The following is a 27,216-nucleotide window of genomic DNA, read 5'->3' on the forward strand; positions in this document are numbered from 1 at the left end:
GCAATGAATACTGTTCAGAAGGTGAGAACAGTATCTACAGAGAGAGAGAGTATACACATGTGTAGTATTCCCTGTTAAAGAGTAAGGAATGACTGTTCTTAGTTTTGCAAGAGTGTACCACAACCATTTTCCTGAAAATACAGTTACCACAAAGAAAAATAACGTGAAGATGCAGAGAGATTTACAAATGCTTTTGTATCTGATTAGATTTACTATGAATTCCCCAAGGCTCCTCTTTGCTTTCTGGTCTCTTTGGTTTCAAAGATAAACCAATTGAATTGATAATTTAACAATCCACATGATTTTCTTTTCAGAAGAAGTAACGTCACATGTAGCAAACTGAGGCTTTGTGATATTTTAAAATCGTTAATAAATAAAATAAGATTTGGAAAACATAGAAAGCAATGTCCATGAACTCCTCTTCATTACCATAAACCTTTATGTTAAAAAATAAAAAATAAGTTGCAGTGTGCAACACTGGAAATATTTCTGCACTTTCAGTTCAAGTCACAAAATATATATTTCCTCATTTATCCTCACTGTCTTAACAAACAAAAACTCAGTAATATGGGGAGAGCATTCATGCATGAACTGTGCAAACATAGCACAAAATAGCAAGATTTGCAATGTTCCAGGCAAGTATTTTGTCAGCTTCTTCAGTTTGCACATTGTTTAGAGTGTTAGGTGTTTAGATTCTGTGATAATAGGCTCTACATTGAAAAAAAAACCTAAGACACTATCTAGCTATCTTGCTGGGAGATAGATAGATAAAGCTTCTGTTTATTTAGGTTTTCAAATACTTTTTTATTTTTCAGGCCTTTGCTGTCTGTTCAGCTAAAAGCAGAATTTATCAGCCTTCCCTTTTTTTAGTATATGTTATGTTACAGATTTCTTATTTTGATAACTAGTAGATATTTTAAAGACAGGTCATATCCTTCGACCCTGGCACAAGGGTCAAGTGTTAAAGTACTTAATATGACTTCTGGAATATTTTTGGCTTGCTTTTGTAAGGGGAGAAACTGCATTTTTTTAGTCTGGAAATTCTTTTTCTACAAATGTTGGCAATAGCCAAGTATCCATAGAAGAATGATTAAAAATAACGAGAGAGCTCAACGGTACGGTTACTCATACGTGTCTAAATATGCCTAAATATGATTTTGTTCTTAGAGTGAATCTTAAACACTGATTATTAAGCAGTAACCTAACCTATAGTAAATACGCTATAAATCCAAGACTTTTTCCTCTTGTGGAGATTATAGCAATGCAACAGGCTGTTATGAATAGGTGTTGCTTCACGTCAGCACTTTTAGACTGTATCTTCATTGAAAAATGGTGGGTATTTCTGTCAGCAGGATATCTGCTGACTAGAGTAGCCACCCTACTCTCAAATCTAACAGGCAAGATGAGTCTCTTGTATCTTTACAGTATTCTTACTGTGAGATAGCTAAATGGGGCCACCCCCTGGCCATGGTTCACCTCCTGATAAAAACTTCAGTCATTTTTGTGCTCAACTTAAATGTTACAGGAACATAACTAAGACATGGCAAGTTATGCCTTTGGTCAGTTTGCTTAAGGCAGCCATTAGGATGGCATATATAGTAACCATGATGTCCCAAGGGCACAAACAAAGCAATTTTTGTATGGAGGCAATAACTTTTATTACCAACCGATGCACTTAAAAAAAAAAACAAACCACCAAACAACAGATAGACTCACAAGCCTGAAGTGACCTTAGGAAAGACTATTGTGTCTGGAAAGCTGTCTGTTTTGTTGGTCTGATAAAAGATATTGCCTCTTCCTAAAAGCTTTGTGTTACCTATAAATAGTCCTGTTAGTTCAGGAGTCTTCCCAATCTTTCCAATACAGGCATGGCTATAGAGTGGTGCCGGGTTTCACTTGTACCAAAGGTGCTGCCTTATCTTTTGTCTAATGCTACACAGTGCATCTTGCTGCTAATCTAAGCAAGATGGTTTTGTATCTCTTCTGGAAATTATTCGTATCCAAAAACACAGACCTAACATCTGTCTTCTGATATAAGCTTATGCTAAGCAATGTCTCCACACTTCCCAAAATTACATGTGCCTGTATCTTTATGTATTCTTTGATCATGTTGAAAGGATGAATCCATTGTGCTTGTTTATTAGCCCCAACAACTGCGTTCAGTACATGGGTGGAAACATCCCCTTCAGCATGTTAATTACAAATTCACACTAGGGGTTCCTTTGTGTTCTGAGAGAATACAGTTCTTTGATTACACAAGACCTAAGTGGCATTTCAGAATATCAGCATTAATAACTCATTCCTACAGATCCACCAGGTAGAATGAAAATTAGCAAGTCGGGTTATACCTTGTCAAACTAGGTTTCTAATTAATGGAGTTACTTGTGTTACAACAACTACTTGTTCCTTCATAGACTGTGCTGTTTTCATAAATACTGTGGTTCTGATGTCACATGATGAAAATCTGCGGGTTTGAAAGTCCACCATTATGAACTTACAGGTGAACATAAGCCAATCTATTAAAAATGTTCAAAACCTGTTAGAATAAGCACAAAATGCTGGGTTTACTACGCAAATATTTTGCATATTTTTCTGCACAATGTTCATAACCATGCATGATTTCAGATTCTTCTGTAGGTGTAATGTAGTAGAAGTAACACTCTTCTTGTGTAGAATGAATAACCATTTCCATAAAAGGAATTTTTTTGCCTTTGTAATTACATCTTATGGGGACAGAACAGTGAGCTGAAACTTTCAAAGCTCCAGTAGTATGATGGTGTTTTGCTTGGAAACTATTCAAAAAAGCAGTTCCTTTCATTGTCTTTTACCCTATTTTATGAGTGAAGGTGGGTAATATAATCCCTCCGTCAGTGGGATTGATCTTGCCTAAATTAGGCATCTAAAATTTAGTTGTCTAAGTACAGTCTAACTCTCTTGTGTTTCCCTTAGAGTTAATGGAGAGCAGTAGACACCTCCCGGCTGGTACTCAGACAGAAATCTAACAAAGACCAGATGAATTCCTCTTTGAAGATGTTTGTGTCTCTCTATTAACTATAAAAAGACCTTAGGGTGATGAGCTCAGGCTTTAACTTGCCACCTTCAATATGCATGGCAAACATTCCTTCACAAATCCACGTAATTACTGTCAAATCGCTATTTACAATGTGCCTCCCCTGTGCAACCTACAGGGCTTACAGACAATGGACAAGCTGTTAGCAAGCTCAGACTTCTTGTGCGATAATTTGTTTATTTTGTTGTTATCTTATCCCCCCCTTCCTCCCTGGTGGATGCTTTATACACATATGTGTATCTTGCCAATCCAAAGGCAAAATCCTGGCTTTGTTGAAGATGGCGGGGCCAGGATTTCTCATCCTCCCTTAAATATCATAAAATGTACAGAACAGTCAAGTCCCAGTCCTTAATATAGTGCACTAACATCTACATATTATCTCTCATGTCATAGTCCTCCATAAGAAGTTAAAAAACAAAAACCTGCAAAGGACATATAAAAGACTGATCAAATAAAATATCTGTGACAATAAGATCAGCTTATTTATTTCTGCTCCTGGGAAAAAGAAGGAAAAAAAAAAAAAAACACAAACCAACACAAAAACCATACAATGTAAAATGATCCTTTCAATGAAAATTGAGTTTTTATGGTTCCTTATTAGAGACTCCCCTTACAACTAATTATATTAAACTTCTATGTTCTCTGCTTTTTCTCATCAGTAATCTCACAATCTCCAAATCTGTGAAAGTAAATGCTTAGTCAGTGTGTAAATTGAGGACAATTATCATTATGACCACACAGTAATACGAAAATAATTAGACCATTGCTAGCAGCAAAAATATAAATCAAATCAGTTTGTAATAGGAACATTAATAATTTGTTAAAGATACAATCTATTGCACATGAAGACTAGAAAGCAGCTGAGCTGAGCTGCTTTGCTGAAGACAGTGCTTGTTTTGAAATAAAGAGCACAAAGTTCAGTGTATGTGCATCAGTGATAATCTATGGGTGATTGTGTTCAAGAGAATTTACAACCTATTCCAAATGCGTGAACTCAGTGGAACTGGGAAATCGAATGGCTGAGTGGTATTTATTATGCTACCCTTATCTTTGCCAACGTAGAGGGAAAGACTGGGACAGTTCACTTTGCCTCCAGGCATCCAGTAATGAGCCAACCGGTGGTGCATTAGGAAGTAGTGGGCAAGTGGCATTATCATCAGGTGCATTTTTAGTAGCAGAGTCAAGTAGCACTGGGAGCATTAAAGTAGTGCAGTCGAGTGCTAGAGCATTGGTTATTATAGCACAGAATGTACAATGGCAGGAAAGCTTTGGGAAATATAACAAGCAGAGTTAGGCCTGAAACATCCACTTTAAATACTGCCAAACTTTGAAGAGCAGCAGCTCTAAACTCAGACTTTCCCTTTGGCACCTAGGGATCGCTCTAACGGGTGAAACCTGATTCTCAAATTTGAACTCTCTCAAATCCTAGAAAATCCTGGATACATTTCTGATGACAAGTAACACAGTCCAGATTCTTTCAGACCGCAATAGATAGTGCAGCTGCATGCCACAGCGAACTTTTCAAAAAGGAGCCATTTGGCATAATAAGCATAGCAGTCAGGGGGGCAAGTAATACCAAATGTGCTATCTGAAAATTATGAAAGAATTGTAAGTGATGGGCAATATTACTCAGGTTTTTCCAGATAATGATACCTGAAAAGACTCTTGACAATGACAGGGATCACAGTAAACCTTTAGGCAAAGGGATCTGTAGGGTGTTGGAAGGCTGAATGGGTTGAGGGTCTACTGCCCCACGGTGAATCTGCATGGATCAGGCAAAGACCTGTCCTGGAGGAAATGTACGCTAGTGTGAAAGTTATAGCACAAGGACTACCTCCCAGTCCATGTTTTTCTCCTACCTTGCCCAGATTCTTCCCTTCCCCATGTGTTCTTCTCCGGGGACCAACTGACCTAACATACACAGCAGCTCTGTGCCAGCATTTCACTGGGGTACGGTAAATTTTATGAATCAGGAGGTGGGGGAAGAGCTGTGTCCAATGCTAATCTATCTCCTTCTTTAGACTAGTGACGAAAGGTACTGGGGTGAGGAGACAAACGCATAGTGAGGTGGCACAGAGCTGGTCTGGTCTGGCCCTCCCAGGATGGAGCAAAGCAGGGAATAAATCTGGTATCATGGACTTTGTGACAATATTGACACATTCAGAGCTGGTAGCTACCTCCCATGTTTGGACTCAGAATATTTCTGCACTGTCAGTCTATCATCAACAGAAGCAACAGGTGATTGATATGAAATCGGGACTCTGGTCTTCTTCCAGCTCCAGACTAGCAGTGAAATCACAGTAATGCTGGAAACCATTGGCATGTTCTGAATGGGAGACGTGGTGAAGTCTCAATATCTTTTGCAGTCCTCTTTTCTAAGTCTGCACAAAACTGCAAACCTTCAGAATGTTTTTGGTTCTACAGCCCTAGCCTATCCAGATCGGATGGCAATTTAAGGTCAGAGTGAAGGGTAGATGAAACTTCTGTGTAAAGCTTAAGTCCTCCACAGGAAAGACTGTGAAGACTGTGAAGAGTACGGTGTCCTCTCTCTGAGGTGGTTACAGCAGGGAGCAGTAGGAAGACTAAACCGGAGTTAGGTCTCTGGAAATACTACTAACGCATGTGTGGGAAGTGTTTTTCTTCACGTCCTCTGACAATAGCAGGTGTCTTGGACTGAGTGTAGCTTAGACCTGCATTAAGACCCTGCAAACAGGAATGAAGACTGAGCATGCACACAGAGAGGTCCAGAGCAAGTAATTGAGACCTTTGACTCCATTATTTATTAAGACTTTCCCCATGATTGGTAACAATAAAATGCTTTGGTGCTGGCATTAGTTCATGATAGGTAATGAAATGTGGCTGGCATCTTCAGTTAGCCGCATGGTATTAATGAAAACTTAAGTATTAGTATGTATTATGTTTCGAGCAAATATCTCTCTTACTCTCTGTACTCTCTTTTAAAGAAAACTCAGAAAAAGGGAATTCATAAGGAAGTTGTAGTTGAGTATGCTGCCCTTCTTCTGTTTTGCTTTTGTATTGGCTTATATAAACACATTTGCTCTGGAAAGAGGATTTCTGCAAGGCTGTTTTAGGGAGCGCCCAGTGCTTTTGCAGTGCCTGGACTGGTACTGAAATCCATGCTGTCTGGATCTGTAACCAGTAACAAATTGAGCTGGTCCAGCACCAAACGTAGAAATAAATGCCAAGATAACTTATGTTCTTCTCATATGGAAGAGAGGGGTATCTCTCTCATTTATGGGGTACGTGTTATTTCTTCTTCAGGTATAGGTAGAAGTGATAACGTACTGCCGCTCTTGTAAAAGTGGTACACAGCAGCAGTGTCTGTGTAGATTCATGTCTGAGCTCGGTGAGTGCATCTCCTTATACATCTTACATCAATTTTTATGACATATTGTCTCTCCTGGAATTCTGGACGTCATTCCTATTATTCAGTTATTTTCCACATTTGTGCTGCCTGTCTACCTGTTTCTGCTGACACCAATCAATTATGACGAGTCTTTTGCTATGCAAAATGGAGATCTTCCTCCTCTGAACTTTAAAGGATGTCACTCAGAACATAAAGTAGTTGCCATTAGAAATTCAGCATTTTCTAACAAACCCCACGTTCAGAATGAAGTATATAGAGAACCATTACCTTGGACACAGAAATAACTGGAGTTTATTGAGAGTTTTCTAAATGCCTGACAGAGAGTTTCAAGAGTGCTGAAGCTTTCCAATTTTCCATTAGGAAAATGAATGTCTGAGACATGAATCACTCCTTAGAAGGGTCTACAGCTTCCACTGATTAAAAAGGGAGTGCAGAGGGCCGAGGCTGGTAGCAAATTCTGCACGGTAGGTGTTTATACTTGGTCAGACGAGGTTCATCTATAGTGACATGTTTCAGTTTGGGTCAATAAAAACGTGTTTGGGGTTAATCTGATCCAAAACAACAAATACATATACACCCAGTTTCAGATTTAAATACACTGCTTTGGATACGGCAAACAAGCGCAATATTCAATGAGAAGTGAGTGAACAGACTACTGAAATATATTTCCATACATTTCTTACATTCCCAGTCATCTTCATATCATATCTACGTGTTCTTTTAAAATCCTTAACTGCATCCCATACCCCCAGTGTTTTCCCATAACAACCCTACCTTTCTCTTTGAGTTTTACCCACTTTCTCCTTACAGTACCTTTAACTGTAGTTTTGTCCCTATTTATGGTATGCTCTGACTGATGAGTTTGGTGATGGGCATCCTCATGGTGAAGCACAGCAGATGATAACTGTTTGCCTCGCAGCAACATGTTCCCTCCGTGGGTCACTGACGTAGGCCCCCTTTCTCTACATAGCTGCCTATGTTCAAGAAACATGTAGGGACTGAATTTTTTTTTTTTTTTTAGTGCTAGGATCACCATTGCCAAAAAAGTTCAAAAGTTACTGCTCTGGGGGAAATGACTGAAAGATGAATGACTAGACAGACAATGAGCACAGTCACAAAAGATGTGTTTTCTTGAGAAAGAAGGCTAAAAATATTTCAACTTATCACCCCTAAATGAGGTATTTCTCTATAAGCGATACATACAAAGCTGCATTTGTCTTGGCTCCTGCTGTCCCTCATGAGAGTTTTAGTGTCAATGTCCTGTTTCTTTTATTGTCTGGGATCCTCCACTAAGCTTTATCCCCCCAGGAGCAGAGGGAGTGGAGAAGACACGGCTCAAAACAACAGGCAGAGGCCTGTCAGTGCATTGGGAAGTCTAGCCCAGGGAGGGAATTACACTCTGAATATTAGGCATGCTAATTAACCCTTCCCAGGGGAAGTCCAGGGAGACTTATAGTACTCTACCAAATGTTTTCCGGTACTCCCATCACTAAAAATATGTTCAGTTTTCAACTTTGTAATGCACAGTTTGAAATGAAAGAGTTTCCCATGAGATGAAAGTGCCATGTTTTGACCAGGGCTAGATACTGTGAGAACTTTATGCACGCCTCAATGTGTTAGTGTAAGCAACCATCTCCTGTAATAGGTATATATGTCCTCAGTGAAGATATGCACACTTCATTTGAGATTGTTCACATGTTTTTAATATAAGTTTACCCAGTTTTCACTTTCTGTTTAGCAATATTTTTGAGATTTGTGTCTTTTAATTCCAGAAGACAATCATCATTTTATTTCTTGCTATTATCTGTGTAGTAAAGAAAGACGTTGAAGAATGAACCTGGAGAAGGGGAGGAGAGAGCAAGATATCTTCTGTATTTATCAATGGTAATGTGCAAATAGTAGAGAATGTCTAAGTGTCTGTGTATATGGCTTTTATTTACATGGACCACAGATAGGTGGTAAAAAATAAGAGATAGCCAAAACTAAAATGCCACTACATTCTCAGAACATAAAACAATTCATAAACTTCAATTATACCCTTAAATTTCAACATCTTGAGGACTTGGTAAGTGTAATTGCTTAGAGAGAAATTTTACATTAGCAAATAGAAATATTTACACCTATTTTAATAAATGTCTAATCCAAAACCCATTGTAATTCAAGTCAGAGTCTCTTTATTAACTTCAGTGAGATTTTGAACAGGCCATTTGAGCACAAGGATGAATAAACAGACTTTGTCATTTCTCTTACAGTGCAGGGTATGTGAGTTTTTGCCGGTCTTCTACTGTAAATGCCCTTTTGTGAAACCCTGAGATGTAAATTCAGGGACTAGCATCTTCAGTACTTTGTTTGATCTCCAATGCCATGCCATGATTTAAGAAGAGGCAGTTTCTGAAGTGCACTTGCAGCTGACTCAGACAGGCCTTTATAGTATTGATTGCAGGGAATGTTTGCTTTATGTACTGTTCAGTACAGTAATCCTAGATATATTGAAAGTGGGATCAGGGATCAGCATAAAATGATGTGACATTGTTTAGAAAAAGGATATACCCCTACCAGATCTTTGTAATTACAATGCAGGGAAGTTTGATGATGCCATTACCACATTAATGCATTCTCTATAAAAGTTAAAGTTAAAGGCAGCAACAAGATCATTGTGCGTAACAGGAAAATCTTACATTCGGATCGTAAGAGGTTTCTTTAGTAAAGATCACCAAGACTTTTCATTGATTTGTTTAGACAGATGTCTTGAATAGTTCAGAACTATTCCACTGTTCATGCATAATGAGGTCCAGAACATTAATTATGTATGTAATTTCATTAAAAGAAATGTTTTCTTAAAGCCATATGCAGCATGTTACACTTACTCACACTATGAAAGATGTCACTTTTAAATCTATCAACGCTTGTCACTACCATAGCTGAATACTGCACCGTGAGAACCCCAACCTCCAGCATAAATCTGCCCTCTTTCCATCAGTTAGGACTCTTTCATACCAGCAATACTTCTGATGCACCTATTTGCACTCAAGTTGTTGTAGATAGTACAATTTAACAGCTGCCAGTATGTGGTGGGTTTCTTTTATTTTCCTCCAAAATTATGTTTAGAGCAAGGACTCTGGGTTAAAAACGAAAGGGCTCAGACAGTCAGAAAAGGTGAATTGTCAGGAGGCAGAGGATCAACAATATGTTAATATAAAACTGATGCCTGCTCTCCCCATCAGAGCTGGAGCAGGAACCTCCCAGCGCCTTCATCCAGCGTGCGCAGCCGGGTGCCTACACAACCGCTTGGTACCAGATCCGTGAATGGGGTGGGATGGCTGCAGCTTCCTGAGATGCACGTCCTCTTGTGGTGAGCCTGCCAGCAGAGTCAGCAGTAATAGATAGCATTTCTCTGTTAGAGCTATTAAATAAACTAATACGGTTGGAGAACGTACAGTGGATGTGTCTAACATTTACAGAGTTGATTTTAGTGTAAGATTATTCAACTGTTCTAGGATTTATATCTGTTGAACTACAAATATTCCCCACTGTGGACAGAGTTCTGTCAATACACCAATTCATTTGGGAGATTTTAAAATCATTAGGGAAGGTTTGCAATTGATATACCCTCAGGAATCACTGTGTTTTACCACTGTGATTTACAGCTTGAGGTGCTTTTGCATGGGATAATCCAAATGCTGTTTAAAGCTCAATCACTTGAAAGTAACTAACCTGTTAATTCCTGCCTGATCTATGCCTAACCCCTTCATACTGCCCAGGATGGTTTGCCTTCAGGACCAAGAATACAGGCTGAAATCCTATACTCATAGGAACAAAACACTAGCCTGACTGTTTAAAAAAAAAAAAAAAAAAAGGGCAAAAAAAAAGCGCCTTAATTGCAATGCAGTAAGTTGTGCTGTGAAACCATGGAGCTATACACAGTGAAATGCAACTACTTTGTAGTGAATGTGATATCCTTATAAACAAAATTCCAATGTACAAGTGAGAGAATGTATATTTTCTGAGTTCAATTATACTGAAATGATTGATTGTGATACAGTCTGATGTTTAGTTTTCTTACTACTTTGTCTCAGTCATTTTTTAACCTCCAGTCTTCCTGTTAAAAAATCTTTATGTGATTTTGATTTTACTGTGCAAATTCCAAAAGTTGTTTAAAAGCCAGGTTATGATTGCATGTATTTTGATTAAGTGGGTCTTACTGTTAAAGTTTCAGCATTCAGGAGAGAGTGCAAAGTACAATAGACTACAAATGGCATTTTATGATGGGGGTCTTTGCTCTGCCAGCAGCTCTGGGCTACAGTCCTGCTCCCACACCGACGGAAGCTTTGGGATCGTTTTCAGCTTCTGATGTCATTCATTCCCCATCTGAATATTGCTGTGCTCTTCCTGCCAGAGATCGCCTGATGAGCTCCTGGCATGTTGCCATAAGCATCCATGATACAGTATGAAAAATTTAACACATACTCTACATGAAACAGGCACTGCATTAAAAAAAAAAAAGCCACCAAAAACCTGAAGAAGGTCTGCAATCAAAAACAACCTCTCCCATGTGTGTACACTAACCCCTGGGCCATGCCTCAGTGATTTTTTGGTGGCCCATGGGATCTTGTCACCTGCCTGGTAACACAGCTTCAAGAGTGAAGACTGAACTCACTTCCGAGTACCTCATACCTTGGAAATGGGAGGTTTGTGTAAGTTGTAGATGCATGTATGCCAGGCTCAGTCCTTGTGCTCCAGTCACACCAATATTTGATAGCTGTGGGGATGTTGGGATTGCACCAGCACTTTAGATACACACAAGCTCTGAGCTCATCTTTTCCCCGAATCTCTGAGGAAGAGGAAAAAGCTTGGTTTCAGGATCCTGCCTTGCTGTCTGTACCTGAATGACCTAACCCACCTGCAATACAGCCTTCAGGATCAGAAAATACAGGATGAAATCCTATACTGACAGGAACTAAGCAACATGCGGGTGTGATACCCTATTACTTGTTTTGGGAAAGACAGATATGCACACCCCAGACTGTTCAGTCTGGCAGTAAGCCCCAAACCCCCAGGAAGACAACCAGCTTATCAGTGCCTCAATCACCCTCCCAATTTGCTATGCAGAAACTCTCTCAGAGCTGCTGCCTGACAGCCCCTTCACGGTGCTTCTGTTGCGAGCTCCCACCAGGGACACCACAACTGTTACAAGAGACCGGAGGTTCGCCTCGATCCTTCCCTTCTGCCAGACTACCCTCTGTACTGTCATAAGGCAGCACAGAGATGCAGAGGTGTCTAGAAATCCCCTGTATCTGAGGACATACAGGAGATTCCTTGCATCCAAGGGATGCTCCACAGGGGACCCATAGCCCCACTCACAGGGCAGCAATCCCCTTACACATCAGGGAATCTGGCCTCTCCCATCAGCTCGCTTGCCAAGTTCCTTTCCATGCTTTGAAAGGATATTTTTTGTTTAAATGGGTAAACAAACAAGTGTATTTGCCATCCCCTCCTCTCTTCAAATGCATGTTGCTTTGGAAAATGGATTTTATTACAAGCTACAGGGTATAATTTTGTGGGATCCCCCATGTTAATCTATTGGCAGCTTATCACTGAAGTGTGCTTAAAATTAGGCTCCGCTATGAAATGCCATGTGCTGTTTAAGCACTGTCACCACACTTACCACTGCCCCAAACATAAACAAAGCCAGTCTCTGCCCCAAAGTGATCACAGAAAGGGCATTCAAGAATGGATCACTGTATGACCACTATCACTTTGCTGCAATCCTGTAGCATGCCAAAAAACATATGTGTTACGCACAATAGCTTGGGGTTTTTGTCCCACCTTTCTTACTCAGAGGTTTATCAACCCCTACGATATCTCTAAGCCAACTGCAAAAGGAGCTGCAGATTGAAAGCAAGTCAGTGACTGAATACCGCATTGCCAGTCACACACGCACACACAAGATGTATAATATCTTCAGACAGCGGTGCAAGATCACGCAGACACCTTCTCCCTCCATCCCCTCACTGAACACCGCCACTTACAAGAACCATTCATTTCTCTGCTACACCAAGGCCTCCACCTCCGTTTGCCGGCGGGAGCCAAGACTGTGGCTCCATACCTGAAGGGTCTTCTTGCCTCCATCATAATTTCTCATGCTTGGCCGTTTCTCCGGCTGGTTTTTACACGTCTCTCAGCTGCGGCTGCCGCAGCCCCAGCCCCGGCGCCGCCCGGGAGCCACTTGCGAGCGGGCTGTGCCACCTAGTGGCTTTTGGGCAAAAACCGCTGCTGCTCGCCAGGAGGGCTCGTGCTGTAAATTAAAATCTCCTCTCTCATAAATATCAACTTGTTAAACTTTGACTTCAGTTTTAAAAGGCAGAAAATTAAAAATGCGGTAATTAAACATAACCCACAGGTCCTATTTTAATGATGCCAGTTCTTCAGACTCACAGGCTAAGCAAATACGGTTTGTTGTTAACTAATTACGTTGTCTTAATTTGCCGATTTAAAAAACTTAAATGTCCTGAACAAATAAAATCATTATCTTGGATTTCTTCGCCGTTCCTTCTGCCTCGCACCATCTGATGCCCAGCACGGCGGGTTTTGTTGCACGGAGCAGCATTCAGTGAGTTCAGCAAGACTCTGGCAGCCCTCCTGCACCGGACCACAATTTGGTTTGCAAATCCCCTCCCCAGCAAACCAGGACTGCTCACACAGTCCTCGCTAACAATATCTAATAGTGACTTTAAAAGGCTTGAACTTGTCTCCCTGTATTACCTTTTCAACACGTATCTTAATTAACCAGGGAGAAAGCATCGCTCAGACAGCGTCTCTTATTGAACGTAGCTGAGCTAATTTCCCCCCTCACTCTAAGCAAGCAGGCAGGCGCGGCATTACTTCTCTTTCAAGGAAAACACTTCACATCTGTCAGTGACACTGTGGCCAATGCAAAACTTTCATCTAACTTTCTCCTCTCAAAAATGTAAAGTAAGAAAACAAAATCTATGCATCATTTAAAGATGCCCCAGGACAGCTTTGAATTATGCAATCCACAGTTATGTGAGCTGCTGCTTAAGGGGTTCTTTGGCTCTTTCGTGACACTGATCAATCCCCTCTTGGTTTTATTTAAAAGACCCAGTCACTGAAGCATTCAAACCAGATTATTCACATCATTCATTCACATGCCCGGAAAACAATGCAAATAAACACATAAGGAAGAATGAAATATATGCTAACTAGCTACACTTTTCACAGGTTGGCCCCTCTGATTAGAAATCATTCTGGGAGGAAATAATGGAAGGATTAAAACCAGCTTTCAGTCTACTTTAAGCCAGGTTCAGGTCATTGCCCTTGTCATTCAAAGGGTCGGTTCCTCAGGTGCAATCAAATTGCATAGGTTGAGGCTGTTGTACAAAAGGTCTGTCGCTTTGTGAAAGGCATTCCCTTGGCCTGTGTTTGAGCAGTCCACAGGTTGTTTTAAATTACACCAGCCTTTAATATCACAAGGTGCCCAGAAAAGAGATCAAGCACCCATTTAACAGGGTGCATCAGCCACCACACCATTTCCTCGGTCATGTCTCTGTTTCCCAGCGAGGCCAGCAGCAGGACTCAGGAATGGCATGGAGTGCCTGTACCGTTCCTGTGTGATAAAGGCACGCCCAGCCCTCCGGCAGCTAATTATCCGGGTATAATTTAAAGTGATCCCCAGAGAATCTGCTCCCAACAATGCTGCGTGTCAAGGCCTGACAGGTCAGGCAATTTTCAAACGATTGCAGCTGGGATATTTGTACAGGAAGATTTCAGAGCCATATTAAATTACCGACCCTGAAAATCCTGGTGCTGAATACAGACGTACGTTATTGATTTTGGTGGACTCCAAATGCAAACTCTACAGCCTGCCCTTAGTTAGCCTTCTCCCCTGGGACCAGACGTGGAAAATGATGCTGTCAACCTGCTGCCCACCCCTCCCAGAAGCAGCTTTAGCCCTTTGTCTCCCTCCTTTCCTGGCAGCAATCTGACTTTTCCCTAGCACATCCTGCAAGGTTATTTACCACTGTTGGAAGAACAGCAGGGAGCAAATCCTAAGAGGCGGACTGTGTCCTAAAATCCAGATCCAGCTCCCCAGGCAGCAAATTTTGACCATCCTGAAAAGACAAGTGCACTCTCACGAACACAACCGAGGCAAATGTATGGCAACGTAGCCTAAAGGATGCTGCCCTGGACTGGTACTTCATGGACCTGGATTGCAGCCTTGTTCTGCCTCTGGCTTACTTTGTATGCATTTTCTCCACCCTGCACTCAATTTTACAGTAGCTTCCAGCTCAGGCACTTAGGCATCTGAACTGCCAAATGAGGTTTTGAAAGGTGTGTTCGCATTTGCATATATTTTCCAAGAACATGTCTTTATTTATGCCTCTCTCTAGTAGTAAATTTTAATCCTGCTAACAGCAGGAATAAATGTAGTGGGCAGAATAAAGCAGACTCTTGGAGCTTAACTTATTTTTCTTATTCTCTTCAAACAATATATAGCCTTTCAAGCTTGCCTTTAAAGGACAAAAAAAGCTCTACATTGAAAAAAGGGGTTTTTTTGCTAAGCCATAGACAAACTTATGTGCCTCTGTAGAAAGGGAAAAGGAGATTGAAACAGCCTTAAGACAACCAAAGTATCTTTTATTTCCTATGCTATTTAACGATGGTTCCTATTACTTTCAGAATCTAGTATTTTGCAGGTAATAAAAAGAGTGAAAATCAATCAAAACAACAGAGCACACCTCCCAGAGGACAAAAAATCCTCAATATATAACTGACTGCCAGAAAGCAAGTGTTAAAATAACCTGCATCAGGTAGAAGTGCTGCAATAAGAAATGGAGACAAAACACAGAACTATAAAAAAGACAGCTCACATTTTAATTGAAGAATTGAGCAGCGGCTGACAAGTTGGCGTGCTCTGTTTCCATAGGTGCTTCCAAAAGGCCGAGCTGCAATGCGTAACACCCAATTCGAGCTGCAATATTCCTGGGAGGGTTCAGGGACACAAACTGCTTTTATTATTGTTAGTTAGGCATCAGCAATCCACCGAAAGTGAAAATCAGGCTTTCCCCACTGGGCACACTTGGGAAACTGACACAGAAATCTTACTGGAAAAGGTGTAGAAAGGAAAAATAAGCAGGAGGTTTTACAGAGTCTTAGTGAGAAATTACAGTCATCGCTCCCCGAAGAGAATGAGGCTGTAGTTAAGGCCTCGATACTAATGCCATTAAAGTCGGTGGAAGTTTTAGAGGTACTTGAATAGCGGAGGGTTTTTTCCCCCCTTCAGTTTTCCTCCCAGATCCAATTAATACGAAAAGAAATTGACTGATTCTCCTATTGTTCAGGTCTCACTTGCCTTGTCATATCTAAAGCTTGCTCCTAAGGTCTGCAGAGCCATATAGCATCTATCACACCTCTGAGCACTCCATAAATAAATAGCATGAACTGTAATGAGAATACTAATGAAATGTGTAGCTTTGTGATTGAAAACTCTCCCCTCTCAAGCTGTATTTTTAAGGAAAATTAAAAGGATGAATTGTAGCACCTGATGTCATAAAGCCTCCCGAGTTAATGTATTGGTTGCCATGCCACAGTATGACAGAAACACTGATATTTTATATGTGGTACAGTCCTGTAATTTGAGAGGTATTCCACTGCCAATTAGAGATCTAACAGCTGCCCCTGGCTAGGCAAAATTACACTAAAAAAAAAAATGTGCAAAGGAAAAATGTAGTAGACAGGCAGAGAGACTTTCAACATGCTTCACAAGAGCATGGTGGGGATGCAGCAGGCGCACGCTGCTGGCAGAGGAGGCTGGCAGGTAGGCAAAGGGCTAAGAGAGCTGCCGAGGCCAAATGCTACCTTCAAACTCAAAACATGAATCGTCACATTGCATACCCACCAAATGAGGCTCAGAGGGTTAAAACATCACATCCAAGGCTCTGCAAAGAACTGTGATGGGTAGAATTAACATCCATGCTTCTGATTCCTCTTGGTGCCCTGCTGTATGACTGCCTCGTGTAGCAAAGAAAAGGGTTAAACGAAAACCATAAAAGCAAGCGACTTCAGCAGATGTCTGACCTACTGCAGAGATTGCTGTGGAGATCTGCCATGGGAAACCGTACCAGAGCTCAGATGAGGCTAATTGCTCCACGAGGGACAGAAATCACAAAATACACACACACACACACACACACAAAGAAGGAACAAAAAGAATTTTATGACTTTCTCATATTCTAAATTTGGACAGACCCAAGGGCCAGAGCTTCCCTGGGAAGAAGGAAAAGGAGTCTGCAGAAAGCCCTTTTGCCTGCATTTGTTTGAACTCTGATTTCAAGAAGCTTTTTGCCTCCCTTTGAATTCAGGCTGCATTAATAAGTACTTTGACTAACATTTAAGCAGGTAGCCAGTAGGGATACTGACATATTTAATGTCCCTTGTTTCTTATGTAATTTTCACTTTTAAACATAAGCCTATGAAACTAGGCACGTAAGTATTTTGTGTGGCTACACCTGTAAGGTCTTATTATCCCTGCCTTCCATCACAGAACCTCTCCATTTCGTGATGATGCTGTGGTTTTGGATTATATCATAGTGGAAAATTTTGGGGGGCGGGGACACCCTTGCTACATATCGCTAGGCTTCTCAGCATAGTGGATCTCTAATCCCACTGTTACCACTGTATTGTTGGGACAGCTTTCAGCATACACGTGTTGACAGGTGCTGCTCCTGCCTTTCACCCTCTTGAGTCATAACCACAAAACAATTACTCAGCTCGAAAGTAGCTAGATGCTGACGGTAACCCATGTTTTCACAAACTGTTTTTGGAACACAGATTAAAATTATGAGTTTAATAACGTATTATGGCACAGAACTTCTGTTCGTTAAACAACACAGTAGAGGAATTAAATGTATCCCTTTCAATCAGCGCTACACAGACAAAGAGCATTTTATATTCAAGTTTTAAACAACCTACAGAAATTATCGGGGAGTTCTATTAGACTTGGTCAGGAAAAGATTTGCACTTGATAAAAAAGTCAGCAAAACCAAACTAAACCGATTTTATTATTATTTCAGTTCTTCTTCTAAAACATATGTCTTTTAACCCTTTTTGATGCCAAAATTGAAAAAAAAGAATTTATTTTCATGAAAACATGAAAAATTTCATTGCCACGCTTTTCTGTGGAAATTTTCACTTTGATAGAAAGGCAGATTTTGCTTCAATAAATGTTGTGAATGCCTCAACACATTAGTTTTCTGATAAATTAATCTCTGTAACTAAATAACCCTTCTGTAAGGCTGTTGATATAATAATTAAAATGTCTTTCCCTTAAATATTGTTTCCCCTATTACAAACTGTTCCCACATGGACATTCCTTTCCCTAGTGCGATCTATTTATTCTTTTAAAAGATTTAACAGTAAAGAGGGTGGCTGAGATAAAGGAGCTTTTTCTGTCACTGTTTTCCATTATTTCCCTTTAAGATTGAATACGTGTGTTCCTTCTACGCCAGTGCAAAGATTTCCTGTCACCAGGCTCTTGATAGTCTCCATTGAGATCCATACTGTCAGTTTAGTGGTTTCAACCCTAATTTCATGGTTGCTTCATTGCTGAGAATCCCTCCATTCAGCAAAGCTTCTAGGACTGTGACTGCAAGAAGTGAAGAAATGGCAATAAAGTTATCAGCAAAATAATCAGAACTACTTAATACAATTAGGATATTATCCTGTGAATACATCTGCAAACCACGGTTAAAAAAAGGACATTTCTCATAAACATAATGCAAAGGAAAGTAAGTAAGAAACTATTTCCATGTCCAAGTGCTTTACTGAAACTATATTTGTATGGGATTATATCTGTGTAAAATTACTCACAGGTGTAAATTTTATTCAGGTGGAAGTTTCGTATTATTCTTGATCATGTCTCATTCTTTCTTTCATTTAGAAATCTCTTTTTGAGACTCATTTCAGTGATCAATCTTTTTATTATAAAAATTAAAGTATTTGCTGTAACATTAATTAATTTTTCCCTTCTGTAATTATTAGAACTGAGCAAATAATTCACAATGAATAATTCATCTGCTGAATGTAACCTCATTTTCTGCTTGCTGAATATCTGCTAGCAAATCTACTTTCTAGTTTATTTGTTAATCAAAATCTTCTGACCACTTTTGGTGAGTATTTTTAACTATGGATTGAGCCTGAACAGTTCCCTGTGAGCCTTTGATATAAGTAGTGCTTGCTACATGATCTGCATCGGTACATTGTAATTGGTCTGGTAAAGCACGTGACTTTATTTAATTTTCCCAATTTGGTGAGTGTTTATATAATCTGGGCATAAGTACATCTGTATGTGAATTTCAATATCGTTTTTACAACTTCAGAATTTGTTTTCCTGCCAGTAGAACTCAATTATTCAAATGTCTTTGGGGGAAAAACCCACTAAAGGAAATGTGAATATGTGAATCTATCAAATGCTGAGCCATTATTTTCAACAATTTACTTACAGTTTGCACTCAGTTTTAAGCAACTATTATGTTATTGAAGGAGGAAATCACTAGTATCAACCTCTGCAGCCATATTTTCTGACCTCTAGTTAAAATGCAGAGCATTTTCATGTCACGGTGGATATTAGAGAACACTTATTTTATGTGTCTGAGAAGTCCTTGCTTGTCACGATAAAAGAAATTTTGCAGATGATAGATAGCACATCTGTGAAGATTTTCTGCATAAATTGGGAAGACTGGATACAATTTTGCCAGAAATAAGCACATAGGAAAAATTTTAAGAGGTGACTTCTACATAAAGCAACTAATACCTGACTGAAAGCTAATGAGACTTTAAGTCCTATATCTTTAGGCACTTTAAAATCTTCATTCTTATTTTTTCAGTTATGGTTTCAAGGTGAAACTCCTTACCTGGATGATGAGGAGTCCACAATAGCGGAGGCCCGTCTCTGACATACCTGTAAGGTGTGCAAAAAATGTCAGCCCTCCAACAAATACACCATCCTCAGCCATAGCCCACTGGCCAGAATAGCTGGCTGATATTTGGGGAGACAGAATAATTGCTTCTCCTCTCTGCATCCTTTGCTCCTTTGTCATGGTTTGTTGGTTTTTCTCTTCTTGAAAGACACACTGAAGGAATACTATCTGTGCCCACAGAATGCAGAGACACCATGTGAAATACTCCAAAGGCCCTTTTCTTCACTGTTGTACAATGGGACAGGATCAGATCCTGAGAAAATACTTATGAAATTAATTCAAGAAAATGTTATACCAAACAGAGCTATAAGCTCTGCACAAGAAAAGGCAAAAGACATTGGACTAAGACAATGTGTGGCAGAGTTCTGCCTACTTGATTCCACAAGAAAAACTGTTGTTATGCTTGTTAACTGTATTAATGAGTTTTCCTTGATTGGCATAGGGTTCTGTTAAAGCAAGAATTAAAAAGGAAGTTGAAATGAACATTACTGTTGCCTTAATGCAATTGAAACAATTGTCTTCTCATTCTCCCAATAAACTCTGAATATTAGCTTTAATAAAGTAAGGTTCCAAAATTTTAAGTAGTGTTGTATTACATTCTCAGTTTAATAAAATAGCTTGGCATATAACTCTACAGAAACAAGGGAGAGAATATAACACCAGCAGGGCTTCTTGTTCATTAAAGAATTGACTTTTTAAACTCAAGAGCAGATAAATTTGGGGTTTCTCAGCAATAAAGCAAAATGGTACATTTTGTGCTTCAAGATTATTATTTCTCTATAATCTTAAATCACATAATAGGACATTTTACACAGCTGACTGTTTATTGCCCTTTCTATTTTCTTCTCTTTCTCTTCATTTTTTCTTTTTACGTTACCTTAGAGTTTCTCAGAATCAATGCCCTGTAAAACAAACTCTTCCATTGCCTTGCTAGTCTGCTATGCCCTGACCTGGCAAAAATAAAGAAGACAAAAGTGATGAAGATAGGACACTTATGATACAAAGAGACTTTAAGAATGATGGCTCAGTTGCGCCAGGGAAACATCTTAGGTGGGCGTCCGGCCATTCTTATGTAATAAATTAAGCTTAACTAAAATGGGTGCAGTACATCAGTCCAAACCTGGACACCTGCGGTACTGATACCTACATTTGAGCTGAGAGCAAATGTTTCCTTTACAGTCTCTTCCAGTGCACAATCCATGTCAACATATGTTAGATACTAAAACACCAGGAGTCTTCCAGAAATGCTTATTTTTGTACATCTTCTGTTAAAGTAGTCTCTATGACTAGCTCAAATGTAGGCTTCTACATGGTAGAAAAATAAGGTATGATAAAACTAAAATAAGGTGTGATAAAACCAAGTTTAGGTAGGTAAGTGTTTTGCCATGCTTTCTAGATCTGTAGTCCGATTCACGTTCTCAGGCATAAATTAACCATAGAATCACAGAATCATAGAATCATTAAGGTTGGAAAAGACCTCTAAGATCATCGTGTCCAACCGTCAACCCAACACACCATGTCCACTAAACCATGTCCCTAAGGGCCTCATCTACACGTCTTTTGAATACTTCCAGGGATGGGGACTCCATCACTTCCCTGGGCAGCCTGTTCCAAGGCCTGACCACTCTTTCAGTAAAGAAATTTTTCCTAATGTCCAATCTAAACCTCCCTTGGCGCAACTTGAGGCCATTTCCTCTTGTCCTATCGCTTGTTACTTGGGAGAAGAGACCAACACCCACCTCGCTACAACCTCCTTTCAGGTAGTTGTTGAGCGTGATGAGGTCTCCCCTCAGCCTCCTCTTCTCCAGACTAAACCCCAGTTCCCTCAGCCACGCCTCATAAGACTTGTGCTCCAGGCCCTTCACAAGCTTCGTTGCCCTCCTCTGGACACGCTCCAGCACCTCCATGTCCTTCTTGTAGCGAGGGGCCCAACACTGAACACAGTATTTGAGGTGCGGCCTCACCAGTGCCGAGTACAGGGGCACGATCACCTCCCTGCTCCTGCTGGCCACACTATTCCTGATACAGGCCAGGATGCCGTTGGCCTTCTTGGCCACCTGGGCACACTGCCGGCTCATGTTCAGCCGGCTGTCAATCAGCACCCCCAGGTCCTTTTCCTCTGGGCAGCTTTCCAGCCATTCTTCCCCAAGCCTGTAGCGTTGCCTGGGGTTGTTGTGGCTGAAGTGCAGGACCCGGCACTTGGCCTTGTTGAACCTCGTACAGTTGGCCTCAGCCCATCGATCCAGCCTGTCCAGGTCCCTCTGCAGAGCCTTCCTACCCTCCAGCAGATCAACACTCCCGCCCAACTTGGTGTCGTCTGCATCAAATTTCAGCTGTTTTTTTTCTCCTCATTTTAAACTCGTAGGGACCACTGTTGTTTCTGCCTTCCTCTGAAGCATAATGTCAAGATATAGCTGTCCTGATTTCCCTAAAAAGCAAAACACTGGTAAAGGCTTTTATACCTATATGTTATACTTATAATCTAGGTCTTTAATTAATATAGGGGTGCTGGGAGGCATTTTTGGATAACAGGTATAAGGATGTGTGAAGTAGGTGTTCTCTGGACTTGTCCTCAATAGCATAATTTCATGATTCAATATGACTGCTAGTGAGTGGACTCAGTGACCCATACAGTCTGTTTCAGTCCTCTGAATGTTGAACATGTGCTCTCCTAAAAACATTTTGCATTCAGTTATTTATTGTAAAATAATTGTTCAGGAGGTTGTTATGTGTCGTCTTTAAAATCCTTTCCTTATTTTAGATAAATTCACTGGTATGTACACACAGCATTTGCTTGGTGTGCCTTTAAAACAAAGTCTGGGATATCACTTGCAGGAGCACCCAGAAAGGGAAATGTCTGTCAAACTGTCAAAATTTTCAAGACTTTTCCCTTGACATGAACTTCTCCTTCTATTTCTTTTTTTGTTGTTTTTAACACTTTACATCTTCAAAGAGCTTATAAGCATTTTCTGATCACATTCATTATTTCTATTTATAAAATACGACTGTCTCAAAGTCTAACAAGACTGAAACTGGAACATTTTTAATTCACACACAGTTACTCACTTATACAGAAAACCTCATCAAGCTGCACACCCTGATAATTACCTTATATAGCCTCTCCTTCACTCAACTAGCACCTCAAAAAAAATCCTAACTATCAAGTTAAATCTAAGAGCTCTGAATTAGCTCTGAATGGTAGACATTGCTTGGATGTCTCTTTTCACCAAAAAAATGAAGCTGAAACTTTGGAGCAGCTGAAACTGTCTGTGGGTGCAACTCAGCTTAGACAAACACTGTTGGTCAGAGAAAGCAACGTTTCATAAGCTACAAAAACACTACAGCAGCTCCACGAGAACTACATAGTGAAGAGTGGTACTGCCCCTCGTCATGCATACACACCAATGAAGGCACTTGTAGCTGGAGGGCAGGAGGCTGTTTTCTACTTCTTTCCTACCCTGTGTGCACCAGAACTTGAACTCGGAGTCTCCCTTATTAGCAAAAAGTACTCTTACCATTAGGCATTCCAATATTTCTAGGAATGAGCTCTCTTTTCAAAGGCCCTGTAACCAGCAGAAGTGGTTAAACTATCACTGCAGCAAGGACTTCAACTGACTTTCATACGTCTAAGCTAAAATGTCATAACCAGCAAGCTAAAGAACCAGGCTTTCACATTTATTTCCCTGTCTGTCAAAATGAATACTCAATTATTTACAAAAAATGGAACAGCTTCAGCAAGCGAGACGGAAATGCACCAATAGGCATGTTACAGAGATAGAAAATCTATATTTAAAATCAGAGGGAGGGGGAATTTGAACCTGCGTCTCCCACTTCCCCAAAAGCTGCTGCAAACATCGGGATTCAAGGGGCAAGAAAAAGGAGGTAGACAGAAGAACACATTCACTTTTTTGAATGAATTTCCCTTGTAAATTCAGTACTTTGCTCCCAAATTTCCTCTGCATTACTAAAGCAGCATAAAATTTATCCAACATGTTATTTGGGGTCAAACAAGGTACTTCCTTCAATCCAAAATGATTTTCAGTTTTGATTCTCAGGAGCTGGGAGAGAAGCAGCCAAACAAATTTTCATTTCAGGTTGACCCAAAATGACTTTTTTTGTTGTTGAACCACTGAACCAAAAAAAAATCAGTGATACATACAGCTCTGTTCTGAAGGTCAACAAGTGTATGGGCTGCTAGAAAATAAGAAGGAGTGCTTCTAGAAGTAAAGGATCTTTTTACAGATATTGTGTGCTTCAATCCCAGGAAAATATGTGTGGGAATTACAAACCTGAGCAAATCATTTATTCTCAAATGCCAAGTCAAAGAAATGTAAAAAAGGTGGCCTGTAAGATAGTTTTAGTCTAAATGATTAAAGGTGTCATAGAGAAACACTAGCACCATGAACTTCTTCCACAACTAAACTCAAAGACAGTGCACAATCTGGACGTCTCATTAAATAATCTTAATTAGGAAAAGCTGTATGATGTTCATGTTCCTAACCAGTCTCACTGTTAGCCCTAAACTAAGTTCATCTCGGTGATTCTACCTGGAAGTGGAAGAGGCAAGAGAAGAATGATAAGCGTATGGAGAATAGATTGCAGCTTCATAGTCAAAGATAAGGGGGGCAAATAAAGTCCCAGCCCCTAGTCTTTACTGCCAGAACATTTGGAGCCCAATGAGCTGATCCCAGAAATAAGCGGCTGGGATCCAACAAGGCCTTCAACTTGTTAACTTTAGTAATTTTGCTGCCAAAAGTGTCTGGTTTGGGAGGATAAATATCCCCTTGCACTCCATTCTTGCAAGTTGTTTGCCCTGGCCCACTGATATTTCTTCCTACAGAATCTGAATTTCCCTCATATGCTTCTCATTCGAGTCTTAATTTTTGCTGCACGCAGCCAGGGGATGCAGCTGTCTCAGGAGGAGATGGCTGTGAAGTTAACGGAGTGACAGTATTTACACCATATGGAAATCCAACATGCAGACTGGAGTATCACACAGAAAGACAAGCTACCCTACCCTCTCCCTAGCAAAATTTACAGGCATAATACAGCTCTGGAGTACCCCGAGGGAAAATATTTAACATGTCTCAGGAGACTCATATAAATCCAAATTACTAAAGTTGTTGTTAAAGACCCATACAGATAAGGAGGCCTGGCTGTCTCTGTTACAGCCCCTGGCGTCATTAAAGTTGTCCAGAAAATGGCAATACTAATATGTTATCACGTTGGGAGGCAAGGAGCAGATTAGGAGAATGGGCTGCAGAGGGAGCTCAGAGTAAGTAACCTCACGGTGGCCTCATTCAATGTCCCTTATCCCTTTGTGCTGGGGGAGCCCCGTCCAGAGAAATGAAATTGGGAGGTCCCTGGAGGGAGCAGTGACTCTGCTCTTCCAGGAGCCTGTGCCGGTCAAAGGCAATCTGCCTTTCCGCGTGAGACAGCAGTTTTACAAAGCTCAGCTGCCAGGCGGTTATTGAACTCGACATCTTGCACACTCTTAGTGATCGGCTATACCCGAGGCTCTCCGAAGCTAGGTAAAAGTCTGGCCCCTCCAGGTCATTCTTGCTGTCAGATCAATCGCGCTAGTATGTCTGCTCTGGCAAAGGAAACTTAGGGACTGTGTCCTAGGCTAGAGGGACGCCATGCAGAGCGCAGAAAAGACACAGGGCCAAGTGCTACGTGGCATGGGTGGACACACTTTGGAAAACCTCTAATACACCCAACCTTGAGCAAACTCAGGTTATCTAGAGAGAACTACACTGGGCAAAAACTACGTGTCTGCAGTGTGCGCTTCCTTCAAACGGACCCGGGGAGCAGCAGCCCCGGTCAGGGATGAGCAGCTGCAGTTTGGTTGGAAGAGCTGACTTCCCTCTGCCCTCACCCACAAGCTCATAAAATGGCCATCCCAGAATTATAGAGGATAGGTTTGAAACGGGCCTGGGAGATCATCTTTCCACTCTTTGGTTTCATTGTTATACTACCTCTGTTTTTTCTGACAGGTATTTGGTCTATTCTTTTTTTTTTTTAATTCCCATGATGGGGACTCCAAAGCTGCCCTAGACACTCAGTTTCAGTGTTTTTCTACCCTTAGTGTAAAGACAAAGAGTCTTTCCTCTTGTGGAAATCCCCTGTGTCACCAGCAAAGTGCAATCCTGGACATGGATACTGGATTATTCCTTCCCTCTTTACAGCAGCGCTGTATAATTTCAGTTAAGATATCTTTCCAGGATCCCCTATGCAGAACATGCCTTAATCTCACTGAGCCTTTTTGCATAACATTCCCAGGATACAACTGCTCTGCAGATTACACAGGAGCACAGAAATACCAAAACCGTGATCTACTGGAAGCCCTTCTTTAAAATTCTCCTTCTCCTGGCAGGAGACAATTGATGGTGATTAAGCTACACATAAGCCAACCCTGCTGTTAATCACTAGGTGAAGTTTTGTCTTTGACTCCTCGTGTTTCCCATCTGATTGAAAGGTCTCAGGGGCAGAGGCTGTACTTACACGGTGCTTGTGCCACACGCGGCACACAATTACCTAGCAGTGCAAACAACAGTGAGGGGAAGGCAGCTTAGAAGGCAAGGTCAAAAAAACCCTAAACTGTTAAGCAGTGATGAGAAGAATTCTCTGTTAGCAACTGGTGGTATCCTATAGTGGTATCGCAAGGGCATTGATGCCAGAGTGAGGATTACTACTTCAATTATTTTTGATACACCTGCCCCTACCAGTTCAGTGCTCTACTTTTTCAAGGCAATGAAAAAGATAAGAAGTTATACAGCAAAGCCATACATTTCCTAAAAAGATGAATTTGAAATATTCAGAATATACCTAGGTGAATGAGCGACTTGTGGCTTTTATTTTGTTAGAATGACTTGAAGTACAGCATTTCTAAAATTTACTACACTAACTTATAATGAATCAAAGTAATCACTTTATTTTTCCTCTTTATAATCTCTTCTCCACTTTGTGATATATTGCAGAGATAGAATGGGTGATTTTTTTTTATTATTATTTATTTACTTTTAATGAACTGACTGGTCTTGCAGCTAATTTCTTGACAGGTATTTTTTTTTTCCTCCTTCTATTAGCTGAGTTAATTATAATAAAAACTAAAGTCAAACCATGTTTCAAAAGATAAAACTTTTCCCTGGTGGGAGTGAGAGCAATTCCCAGCATCCTTCAATAGAACAGTTGATTTTCTATTGCCTTAGTTTTGAAAAGCTTGCAGCTCTGCAAATAAGAAAACATAAACTGCATGCCAATATAGTGCTCTGTCCTGTTTTTTTATTCCTTGATTAGTTTCACTTTAGCCATAAAACAGGAAAGTAAACAGATGAAATCATGAATCTAAAGATCAGTGTGTTATAAAGGAAGCACAGTAATTCAATTCAGTAGACATTACCTGTTCAGCAAATGTTTCATGGATAAACTCATTACCAGAGCTGCTCAGGGACACTCCCAAAGAGCCATTTTCCATGAGAATATGCAGTACCATCAAAACCCTTGTAAAAACAGGTCAGTTTTCCTGGAATTTCATTCTGGAAGCAAAAAAGCAAGGAAATTGTCAAGAAGGTTGAATTTCCTTTCACAGTGTATGCAGATCAAAGTGTTTTATTTTTTAAAACTACTTTTAAAAAATCTATTATAATTTGCATATTTTAATTGTGTATTACTATATTTTGTGGTGAAAAAAATTGTCAACATCAAAATTAAACACCTCAATTTTCCTGAAACAAATGTTTCTAATGACTTGATACAACTTC

General features: G+C 40.4%; 1 long non-coding RNA gene across 1 annotated transcript; it reads right to left on the minus strand.

Annotated features, from left to right (window-relative positions):
• Window positions 1-17,517: 17,517 nt before the first annotated feature.
• LOC142077734 (uncharacterized) lies at window positions 17,518-26,986 on the minus strand. The gene is made up of 3 exons (XR_012671987.1): window positions 26,856-26,986; window positions 19,388-19,706; window positions 17,518-18,120 (listed from the first exon to the last, which is right to left on the minus strand). It is a non-coding gene; the product is annotated as an uncharacterized LOC142077734 (long non-coding RNA).
• Between the last annotated feature and the right edge of the window lie 230 nt (window positions 26,987-27,216).

The sequence above is a fragment of the Calonectris borealis genome, chromosome 1, assembly GCF_964195595.1.
Source record: "Calonectris borealis chromosome 1, bCalBor7.hap1.2, whole genome shotgun sequence".
Lineage (NCBI taxonomy): Eukaryota > Metazoa > Chordata > Aves > Procellariiformes > Procellariidae > Calonectris > Calonectris borealis.